Source organism: Ochotona curzoniae, unplaced genomic scaffold, assembly GCF_017591425.1.
Source record: "Ochotona curzoniae isolate NIBS_2020 unplaced genomic scaffold, NIBS_Ocur_1.0 contig_2210, whole genome shotgun sequence".
Taxonomy (NCBI): Eukaryota; Metazoa; Chordata; class Mammalia; order Lagomorpha; family Ochotonidae; genus Ochotona; species Ochotona curzoniae.
In genome coordinates this window covers 37,994,367-38,006,785 of record NW_024465369.1, presented here as the reverse complement: position 1 = coordinate 38,006,785, position 12,419 = coordinate 37,994,367, and the positions used below count along the sequence as shown (strand labels likewise).

Sequence of the window (12,419 nt, the reverse complement as noted above, 5' to 3'; positions counted from 1 at the left end):
TTTAATCCCCAAATTCAGGTCTGTCTCTGAGCTAAAAGTTCCATATTAACTATTTGGACAACCTGGAAATATCTCCCTCCAATGACATGTAGAGCTCTCTCCAATTTAAACAAACAACTTCCCTCCCTTAGAAGATGGTTTCAGTTATTCTCATGGAGATTGTTGACCAGTTTAACTTTTTTGCCTTCCTTTTTAAAATATAAACCACATTAATACCTCTGTTTTCCTAACACACATTGATATTTTGAAGAGTAGAGCAGACTGTGCCTCTACATTCTCACACAATTGCTGAGGTCATTAAAGACTTCTTTGTTCCCAAATTCAATGCCCTAGGCTCATCTGGGTTTTTTTCAATCTTCTTGAAGATAACTGGCGGCTTACTGACATCTTTGTCTAGTCCCACTCTTTGCCCAGCATCCGGCTGTCTTCGCCTCTCCTAGATCCTTTGTATGTTTCTTTCTCCTTTCTCCTAAGTTTGAATTCCTGAATCCATGTTCTCCTTCCTATACTCAAATTTTCTTCCCTGGCCTCACTTTTGTATTATTTCTAAATAGATTATTACCTATATATGAAAACCCTGAACATCATCACTCTGTCAAAATATAACTACAAGTCATTTCTAAAAGGAAGAAGAAAGAGGCAGAGAATAGGGAAAATGATGCTGCAACCTGTCATCTAAGAATCTTTAGAAAGTGACCACATAACATATCAATGGCCAAAATTTAGCCACTTGACTATGGATTGTTTCAAGGAAGGTTGGGAAAGGAAGTATTATGATTAATGTGCTATCCAGGTAAAAACTAGGGGTTCTATTACTAAATCAGAAACGAAGGCTAGAGATTGACAATTAAAAAAATTAGTCTATGCCATGGGTATTTATTGTTCTATTAATTAAACTGTGAAATGATATAGTGGAAAAATTAAGGTTTGGGAGCTAAATTGCCTTAGATTTTAATCTCATTCTAGCATTCTAGTTAAACCTGACATTTTGAGTTCAGGTGTCTATGTCTTTGACCTCCTAAAATTTCACTGAATTGATACTAAATAAATTTAAAGGAGAAGAGTATAAATCTGCAAGGAAAGAGGAAAGACAACAAATAACAAGAGATTCCAACACAGTTGTGTAAAATAGAAAGCAGGCTCACCAGTGGTAGTGGCTGTAGGGTTGGGGAATGGGGCCAGAGAGGAAGGCAACCCTGAGAAGCAAGGCAACATTCCCTGCAGAACGTTGTCTGGAGCTTAAAACAAAAAATGCCACACCCAGGGTGGTAGCCTAGTGGCAAAAGTCCTCTCCTTGCATGCCCCAGGATCCCATTTGTGTGCCATTTCATATCTCAGATGCTCCAGTTCCCATCCAGCTTCCTGCTTATGGTATGAGAAAGAAGCTCCTGGGTTTGGATCAGCTCAGCTCCAGCCATGGCTGCCATTGGGGAGTGAACCAGTGGGAAGACCTTTTTCTCTGTCTCTCCTTCTCTCTGTAAATCTGACTTTACAATAAAAATAAATACATCTTAGAAAAAAAAGTGTCATGAAAAAATGAACTTAACACAATGAGATTCCCAGAATGTCAGTTTACAGAACTTTCAAAGTCCACAAAGTCTTCTGCCAAATTAATCATTAACTCTGCTTTCTGTGCTCCTGGAGAAGGCCAGAGAATTATTTTTCTAGGAAAATAAATGAAGAACTCTAGACTAAGGAGAGGTCCTGGGCAGGGAATGGAGTTGGGAGGTCGAGTCAAGATTCAGAACTCAGCATTTGGGATATAGTGAGATTAATTGCAAACCCAGAGCCTACTGGTTTCATCTAGAAATTTGTAGTCTGTAAGCCAGAGACCCAGACCCTCAGACAGCCAGAGGATGACCCAAAAAGTCATGTATAAAGCCTAATTAAGTTTAAATTTTCAAATTACAATAAAGACCTATTTAGTATTATGGAGGTCCTATGAAATTGTTTAGGAATATAATAAGGACCTGGCGGCATGGCCTAGCGGCTAAAGTCCTCACCTTGAATGTGCCAGGATCCCATATGGGCACTGGTTCTAATCCCGGCAGCTCCACTTCCCATCCAGATCCCTGCTTGTGGCCTGGGAAAGCAGTCTAGGGTGGCCCAAAGCTTTGAGATCCTGCACCCGTGCGGGAGACCCGGAAGAGGAATACAATAAAAAAATATTTGTGTCAGAAACTCCAGTTTACCTAGGTTTTCTGTAAATCATCTAGCAATCTGCAATAAGAGGAGATGTGAGAGATGTGAGTATGTGTGGACAGGGAAGGGCAGATTTATAAAATCGACATCCAAATAGAGCAGAACATTTTGTAAATCTACTATATGAAAGACAAACATCAAAATACACAGGAAAATGATGAAATTTAGAGAAACAGGAAAAGGAAAAAAGGATAAAAGGTATTAATATCCTAAAGAGCAGAAATGACAGAAAATGACACAAAAATAGGAAGTTCTCCCAAAAAAGGTAATAGGAACAAATACAAAGAAGAAAGTGCTGTTAAAGCTTAAAAATATTATGACCAAAATAAAAAGTCCATTGAAAGAAGTGGGACTCTCTATATGAAATACAAAATACAAAAAGTAGCAAAGCGGAAAACATTGTTGTATTCCACTATATGCCTTTGGTGAATTTATTTTTAGTTTCATTTTCCAGGAACTTTTGAAAGTGCTGTCATTTATCTTATTAATTTCTTGTGTGTCTTTAATGTCCTGTAAATGCTTTTATCTGCAATCTCATTTATTTTAAACCCTATTTATTTTGCTTATTTGGTGCCCCTCATGCTGCCTTTATTATCAAGATCTTTCATCTTTTCCTGGGTTGATGCTCCTGGAGTCAGGATTTATGGAAAATCTGATCCTTTTCATGTTTTTATTTTCTTCCCCTGACATTTGCAGAGTTTTGTGTGATTTTTCTTAAAGTACAAACATTTTCCCAAGCCAAGTTTTAAAGTAACTTTTAAGGAGAGAGGGAAAAATAATCTCAGTACTTGGAGTCCATTTATCAAGCCCTGTTAGCTATGTGCCGAATCACTGTGTAGCTGTGAGAATGCAGTCCAAGAGGTTGGTTGCAACTCGTTTTCTCATTACTCTGGTCTTATCTTAATGCTGCAGCCCCTGTTAATGTTTGCTGACTCCCAAAGAAGCTGACTTGTTCTCGTTTTGTCAGCGTTCTTGTCTTTTGAGCTTGTGAATAGCTGCTTATTCTCTAATCTAGCCCTTCAGGGGTCTGATTCACTTGACTGTCTAAAGTTGCATTAAAGCATTGCTTTATTTCTAGCCAAAACAATGCCCAGTGTTAATGAGGAGGAAAGCAGTTACTGTCATGTGGATGCTTTTATTCCATAAGCAAGCGGTGGAAGAAGTGAAAGGGATCTTGGAAATGATGTTGTCCAATTGATCTCCTTTGTGTTGCCAGCGATTAGGCAAGGTCCAAAAGGTTAAACCCTGCCGCGTGTGTCATATCCTTGATTACTGTAATGGCAAAACTGTAAGCCGCACCTCCTCTTTCAAGACTTTTTCCATAATTGCCATACTCCATATCTATTGGGAAAAAAAAAGAAACAGTCATCATTTTAATTGGAGATACATCATGTGACAATACTTGGTTGACCATCCCGGGTGAACTTTAATCAGTTTTTATCAAAGCTTTGATGTGTCAATGATGACATATGCAGCTTTTGTGATTAATAACAGAAAAATAACTAATACTTCCTGAAGCTTACTTAGGAGATTTTATATATGTATATAGTCTCATTTAATGCTGAAATGCATTCCTGTTAAAACAGGTGCTACCTTTAAACTCACAAAACATATGAAGAAGCTGAGGTAACTCCTAGAAACACATGAGTGCTAGGGGCAACATGGTCCAACCTTGGTCTACCCTTGGTCCACCCGTGACTGAAGCTAGTTCCAAGCACACAAGGCATTAGCAAGTTAATGCCAGACCTCAGCACCAGGGGTGCAAGGCAAATGTGTGACCTCCAGGACAGAGTTGCTCAAGGATGCCTGGGAGGTAGGGGTTGCTGAGACTGCAATTAGAGACTCCTTGTTTGCAGTTGAGTAAGACTTTAATACAGGGAAGGTGCTCCTATTGGGTAACAATAAATAGTTTAGCATCCATCTCCAAGTTGCTGGGATTACATAATATGATCTTACCGAACAGGTACCTGTTACATGCCCAGCACTATTCTAGAATTTACAACATCTCCCTCTGTCACCACCAGAATGAAAGCTATGTGAAGGAAGACATGTTACTGTTTTAGAAAAGATTAACTTATTTATATTTGAAAGGAGAGACAGAGCTTCCATCCACTGATGAACTTCCCCACATGGCTACAATGGCTGGAAGTGGGCTAGTTTGAAGCCAGGAACCTGGAGCTTCTTCTGGGTCTCCTATGGATATGGGAGCCCAAGCGCTTACATCATCATCTACTGCTTTCATGGGCACATTAGTACTGAGCTGAACCAGAAGTGGAACAGGCAGGACTCAAAGTGATGCCTGCATGGGATGCCAGCACTGCAGGTAGAGACTTAAAATACCGGCCCCAGACATCATACTCTTTAGACTGGATATACTACCTGACATAATGAGTTCTCAAACATTTTGATGAAGGACTTTCATATCAACCTGAAAGGTAGATCCTGTTTGCCAATTGCATAGATAAAGGTACTTGCACTTAGAGGGTGGATAATTCTCAAAGTCACAAGTTGCTGTTGTCAGGACTCCATACACCATTGCTCATACCACTATTACTGTTTAAGCAGAGAGTTATCCAATGATTCAGATTTTACAAACCCACTTAGCTTTCAGTGCTTCTCAGATTGCCTTTCTAATTAATCTTCAAATTTTCTCTTTGTGCCACATGAACATTCATCAGTAATTATGGAAAGCGCCTAGTCTGATGCTTTCTTTGTCTTTGTCTTTCTGAAGGGATGCAATAAGCAGCATTTCTCACAAGCATCAGGCAATGGAAGCAAAATGTGCTATTTTTATGTTTTTCAGAATAATTGTTTGATCATCCTCTTAAAAATACATTAATTAGGCAATTTATTTTAAAATACAGTAGGAGCTCAACACATGTTTTTATTGCTATGCAGCCAGAAATACTCAGTCATTTATCATTTAACAAAAGTTTAAGAGTCCATCATATTCTGGCTTCTGATTTCCACAGTTTCCTGCACTCAACTGCTACCATATTGGAAAGGAAGAGGATAATTGGGTATATAGTAAGATGTTAATTTCAGATGCAGTGTAACCAGATCCTGTGTCCAAACATTCTTACATCTTATCAGGGCTTGATGAGTTAATCCATTAAAACTATCCTAATGTTAGAATTACAATGTGGTAAGTTGATGGAAAAAATATCTTGATTTCTTAGACTTCAAAGCATTTTTACTTATTCCCATTCACATATCAACACTCACATGAATCTGTAACAGAATATTAAAAAAAAAAAAAAGATTCATGCAGCTAGCACTTATTCATGCCTTCTTTATGCCAGGCTCTGTGCTAGTTCCTGGGAATGTACAGATATGTATTAATGGTTCCTACCTTCAGGGACTTGAATCCCAATGGGAAAGAGAAAACAGAGATACAGGGCATGCAGAGTGCTGTGGTGGGCAGAATGAAGGCAGAGTAGAAGGAACATGCTCCATCCAGCAACAGCTTCAACAGCTTTTCTGCCTGCTAACTGTGGTTTGGTGGAACTGACAGGGCCTTGTGTCATCTTCTGCCATCTTCAGCCTCTGGAGTAATTGTAGTTTTTTCCAATTCCTGCATTTCTTCCATTTCAATTATGCTATCAGCAACATCAAAGAGGTGCTTCACTGAGGCTCAGACCTGGCCCTGGGTTAGCAGAACTAGTCTAAAACCAACAGAAACTTCACTTCCAGGTTAAACATGTAGATTTTCTTTAGTTATAACAACTGGAGTTTAACACTGCCATGTTACTTTGATGGCTCTCCATAGTACTTCTACACCACAAGTGCAAACAGCTCTTCAGACTCTATATTTAGCAGGTCACTGTAGATGTGCATTGGCCTGTTGAATAAGGTTTAAGAACACTGAAAGAACAGGTATCCTCCTTCCTTGCACATATCCACTACTTACACACACACCGCACAGACTGTAATTCCAGTCTGACAACTCCGCAGTTGACATTGCAGACAAGTCACAATGATGTTTGCCACTGCCAAAGTAAAAATCTTCCTTAATATTCATGGACTTTTAGTAGATCCAAATGAATTAGAATGAATAAATAGAATATGCATGCATAGAGGTATAAGTTTACAAAGGAAATTCCTGATTTAAGTATATACAGGAATGATGGTTTTTCATTTTGCAAATAAAAGATTCCTTGCAGATAGATGACAAGCCAGAAAGATTTTCATTGTGGTGATGGGTGACTGGCAACCAATCTTTGGAATTATTTTTGAGGGTAATTTTTGCAGTTCTGTCCAAATGGTGCTTTTTTAAAAGACTGCTATTTTTCTGCGTGGAACATATGTCAGGAGAGCAGGATAAAAGTCTAATAAAAACATATCTGATTATAAATGAGATTTTCCAGTAAGTTGCTTTTCACTAGCAGAGGTACTTGCCATTGTCCTTGAAAACCAAGGTTCCAAAGATTTGCTTGAGAAGTTAATGATACAGTTCTTCATGACAAAGGATTCTGGTACCAGGGGGTATTATATAATTTTTTTGTGTTCAAATATTCATTTTAACAGCCCTGCATCTCTAAAAGAATTGCTTCTGTTTCTAAGCAATTTCACATACAATCTATATACATATTTAGATCCCAAAATGGAGCAGGTGTATATGCAAATCCATTTCCCAAAACCACAATGAATTTTATATTGTTGCTTTATAGTGATTATCAGGGTGCAGTCAGAAACATACCACCTGGAGCTATGCACCATCAGCCTAATCTGGGCCAACTGTAGCTCTTCTCCGGAGCCTCCCTACTTCTGATGATGGAATGATGTTGGATGTCTGACTTGGCACTTGATCCTGCTCTTGGTCCAGCAGCAAGTGATGCCTTTATATATCATGAGAGTTGTTGGCCACAAACTGACAACAGACAAGACTACTGAGCCCCAAAGGTTTATGCCAATACAGCTTACAAAGATTATCTTAGCAGCAAGAACTGGGAAAGTGCAGACTTAAAATATACCTAGATTTGTCCATAACTTCCCTGGGATTCTAGGCAGAAGACTTCACCTTGAGTTTCCCCATCTATAAAATGGGAACTTAGAAGTTCTATATACCTCTGAAAATCTGTAACTATTAAAAGCTCAAAGATAGAAACCATTCCATGATCCAGAGAGAGAACAAGTTCTCACACAAATTTATAAAGAGACACAGATGTATACAAGATTGTTTATAGCCACATTGTACGACAAAGCAAGAAATCAGAAGTAATCTAAATTTCACCATCAAGAACTAGGTGAACACATACTGATGTAATACAGCAATGAGAAGGAACGGCCTTGCATGATGTTTAATCATACAGATGAATTTTTTTAAGATTTATTTATTTTTATTGGAAAAGCAGATTTACAGATAGAAGGAGAGACAGAAGAGAACTATCTTCCATCTGCTGGTTCACTCTCCAAGTGGCCACAATGACCAGAGCTGAGTCAATCCTACGCCACAAGCCAGCAACCTCCTCCAGGTCTCCCACATGGGTGCAGGGGTCCCAAGGCTTTGGATCATCCCCTACTGCTTTCCCAGACCACAAGCAGGGAGCTGGATGGGAACTGGAACAGCAGGGATATGAGCCAGCGACCATGTGGGATCCTAACACATGCAAGGCAAGGATTTAGCTACTGGGCCATGGCGCTGGGCCCAATACTCATGAATTTCACATATTTGTGAAATTATATAGTGAATGAAAAAAGCAAGTTGCCAAACAATACATACCTAACCATATATTATTCTCACAATGTTCTAAAACATGCTACATGTAATTTATTGAATAAAAATAAAAGGATATATGTGGAGATAATTTATTCAGAAGTCATAAGATGATCCTCATGTAGTGGGCAGGATGGAGGCTGAGCGCGCAGACAGACAAGGACTCAACAGGGATGGTGAGGCTTTATTTCTAGGCTGGGTGGTAAATAGAGGCTCTCTATTATTTAATCTTTATACCTCTCAAATATACTGAATAGGCATAATAAACTGTTACATGATCATTGCAGATCATCATTTTAAAATTCTTTTTGCAGCCTTATGAAAACAGTTAATCTCATCTTATCTTTCCAGGAGGACTTTTATCAGAGGCTTTAAAAAAATCTTTTTAAGTATACTTGGTTTTAAACTTTGAATCATCTGTCTGGATATTTATATGACCAAACCTATTACCAAGTATGTGGTGGAAAAGGCTTTTTCAAGGGGATGGAGTCTCTTGTATGGAGCTTGGTAAAAGTGTGGTGGATAGGAAAACGTCTATTATCTTCTGAGCTCACAGCCATCCTTTGGACTATCAGTAGAGTAAATAGAACTGACCATGAAATAGCAAGCCACTTTTGTTATGGAAGAATCAAATTGGCTACACTTTTAATACCCTGCACACACACACAAAAAAAATCCCACCCATTCCTATGTTAGTCACCACTAGAGATAATAAATAGTTCTTCCCTTACTGATCTGATAGAATTTAGATTTGTAAATATAATGTGACTATGAATTCAGGCTATTTATGACTTTTGTACCAGCATCTGTAGCTACTAAAATTTCCTGTCATTAGAGAGTTTATTCCTATAATTCAGTGGAGATTTTAGAAATTTGCATTTAAAAATGATTTTTTTCTCCAGTGAGTTAGCCATCTAAGGAGTATTGCCAGTATATGTGGAGGGTAGGGCAGACTTCAGCTGGAATTATATTACTATTTCCTGTGATTTGTGTTGTTCACATGTCTCATGGTAAAATAGAGTCTTCAGGAATCTGATTGGGCTTTTCTTGGACAGAATTAAATTTTGTGTTAAAATCTGTCCCTATAAATGACAATTGTGAAGTTCTTAGGAAAATAGAATCTAGGTGTAACCAGGGACAGAATTATTATTATTTTTTTTAATGAATAGCTTTCTGAGATGATCCCTTTCATTAACTGATGGATTCAGCAGCTGATTGAGTTCCTACCACATGCCAGGCATAGTTGTGGCAATTTGGGATGAGGTGAATCAAAATGGAATAGGCCTCTGTCCTCGTGGAACTTGCAATCTAGTGAATTCTTAAAGCAACTCAAAGTATTAAAAATGGCCAATCAGGCATGCAGGACCGCAAGGATGCTAACTGTCCAACTCTTCCAGAAAACCTTTATAATCCTCTAAGACGAGAGAAGAATCACACTCTGTTCCCAGCATATTTGGGCATTTGTGAGCTGCATGGAGCAGCTGCTATTCCACAGGCATCTTTACTATCTCTGGCACTCACAAACTGTGAGGACTTGGGCCTGGTACTCAACTGACCCCTATTTGAGCACATAAGTTTGCCAAGGCTTCTCTTGTGTGTTCTACTTAAAGCAATTTATTTTGTCCTCCTACCAACCTTACAAGTTAAATCCCATTTCTAATTCTCTGGTAACCTAACTCAAGATTAGGGGCATAAGTGGTAAAGGGACAGAATCCTGTAAGGAAGGACTCCATAAATAGTAGCCTCATCAGGGATAGTAGCATTTAATGAAAATGGTCTTTATTTTCATTACTTAGTTGTCACTCACTTAGATTTTGTATTCATGTGAGTGACTCTCTCACCTTCCTTCCATCCCAGGGCCTTTATTATCATTTATATAAAATTGAAGGGAGAATTATCTGTTAATTTATTGGTTGCCCTACATAACCTGAGAGATATTTAAAGTAGCACCTTTTCTGTGCATAATACCTAGTAAAGATTTGGCAAGGAGTATATGTTCAATAAATATTCGTTGAACTCAACTTACTGTTCTATAAAAGGAAAGGATTAGGTGAACTCTTCAATTTCCATGTAGTCCAGTTGATGTTACTGTTGGTGGCAGTTATACTATTTGCATATTAACCAAAGTAGGCCCAGCATGATGACTCAACTGGCTGATCCTCCTGCTTCAAGTGCAGGACCCCAGATGGGCTCCAGTGCATGACGTGGCTGTTCCACTTCCCATCCAGCTCTCTGCTTGTGGCCTGGGAAAGCAGTGGAGGATGACCCAAAGCTTTGAAATGCTACACCTAAGTGGGAAACCCAGAAAAAGTGCCTGGCTCCTGGCTTCAGGTCTGCTTAGCTTCGGCTGTTGCAGGTACCGGGGAGTGAACCAGCAGATGGAAGATCTTTCTCTCTATCCTCCCTTCTCTCTGTAAATCTGCCTTTCCAGTAAAAATGAAGACATATCTTTTTTAAAAATATTAACCATAGCTCTCTGATATTGGGTGTCTCCCAGTTCCAAACACATTACAACACTTCATCTCAAATTCTCAGATGGGGTCACTTGCCCAGGACAATGTAGCTAATAAGTGACAGCCTTCAGCCCAGCTCAGTGTGAATTCAAACCTGGGCTCTTTCCATTACATCTCCTCCCTTTCTGTTCCAGTTCAGTCAGTGATGAGAAAGAGGTATGGTCCTGTTCATGAAGAAGGTGGGCAGGTCGCGTGAAAAAGGTGACACAGAGAAGGATAAACATATACCTATCCACCCAAAGGGGAGCAGTGTTCTTTGGCTGTTCCACATAACTGTACAGTGCCATCTTCACCAGGTGCTGGAGGGTTGTCTTTGAGATTTTCATATACAGTGGCATGATCTTGACCTGTATCCACTTGAAGAAATGGATCTGTCTTGATGTCTCCAATATGGAAAATGAGCAGCACGTTTATCTCCCTGACCTGCCTCCTTCCAGTATATGGAGTTTTCATTCTTATGCGCATGCTTCAAAAAGTTCATGGAAAAAGGAATTAGAAGATAAGTTTTTGATGCAAAATAATTTTGAAATCCACATAACAGATTCTGGTTCCACATAGGCATTCTGCAGAGATTCTGAAGGCTCCTCTCTGACTTGGTCAGTTAGTGAAGAGAATCTGGGCCAAGGACAGGGTAGCTCGTGGTTCTCTGCCTCATTTGTTCTTTATCGCCCAAACTACAGTGGATCAGCACTAAATTTCTAAGTAAATCACAGTAGTCTGTGACTTCCACTGCTAGTGAAATGGCATGGTGGTATTTTCAAAGTGTATTCCTTACAGTGTAAGTGCTATATAGAATTCTGTGTGATTAAATAAAGTGAAGGAAGCTTTTATACTTCAATCTTTTATCAGAGCCTTGAAAAGGTTAATGTGCCTAGTGTCTGCAAGAGGTGCCATTTCTGAAACCCTCTTGGCCAGGGAATTCTTTCACATGGAGCATCTCTTTATTTTTTTAAAAGATGCATTTATTTGTTTGAAAGGCAGAGTTACCAGGGGTGAGGAGAGAGAGAGAGATTTCCTGTCCATTAGTTCACTCCCCAAATGGCCAGAATGGCCACCCCTGGGCAATCTGAAGCCAGAATCCAGGAGCCAGGAGCTTCTGCCTGGTCTCCCCTGTGGGTGCAGGGGTCCAAGCACGTGGCCATGCTCCATTGCTTTCCCAGACACATTGCCAAAGAGTTGAAAGTGTCAAGAGGGTGAAACTTGGAGAATGATTCTCAAGTCAAAATGATGATGTTCACATTTCCACGCTAGGAAGAGGAGAAGTCATATAACTAGTTTTTTGTTTGTTTGTTTAAATTCAGAAGAATAGGAATAAGTCTCCATATTTTCCAACCTTGGAGTATTCTTTTTGTCTTTTCCATATCTTTACAAGTCTAGATGTATATTCATGTGTGTGTGTGTGTGTGTGTGTTAGTAGTAGTACTTATAATGTTCAGACCCTGGGCTGGATACTTTGCATATGTTACCTCATTGTAATCCTGTGAGTCAAAAGATACAATTCCCATGTCTGGGATTAGGAAATTGAGGGTCAGAGGGATTAAGTAACTTCCAAAAATTACACGAGTGGGTGGCCAATATTTAAGCATAGTTACTTTCTGAATTAAAAGCACTCGCACAGTGAAATAGTCATATTCTAATCTGGATTTAAAAATCTTAAATTTACTAGCAGGGAGTTTATCATGTCTTGGATCATCACGCAGCTCAATAATAAAAGAACGTTCCAGAACTGTTCTGAGTTGTGTTTGTCCTTGCCTCCTTTTTTCTGACTTTCAGTGAGTGTCACAAGGGCTTCCCAGCACATAATCCTTAGTGCATCCCACATTGTTTCCTGGTTTACGACTCCATAATCACCTCTATTGTAAATACATTCAGAAATGATTGTGGCTTTTTCTTGAAGCCGCCACATTTTTTAAGTGATTTATTTTGATAGTGTTTTAGCCTCACGATTTCAAATATTAAGTTATGTGGTTCAGGTGGTCTTATATTTT

General features: G+C 39.1%; 1 protein-coding gene across 2 annotated transcripts in view; it reads left to right on the top strand.

Moving 5' to 3' along the window:
- PDE11A (phosphodiesterase 11A) overlaps positions 1–12,419 on the top strand; it is a 387,926-nt gene that overhangs the window by 324,568 nt on the left and 50,939 nt on the right. The gene's annotated exons all lie outside the window — the stretch shown is intronic.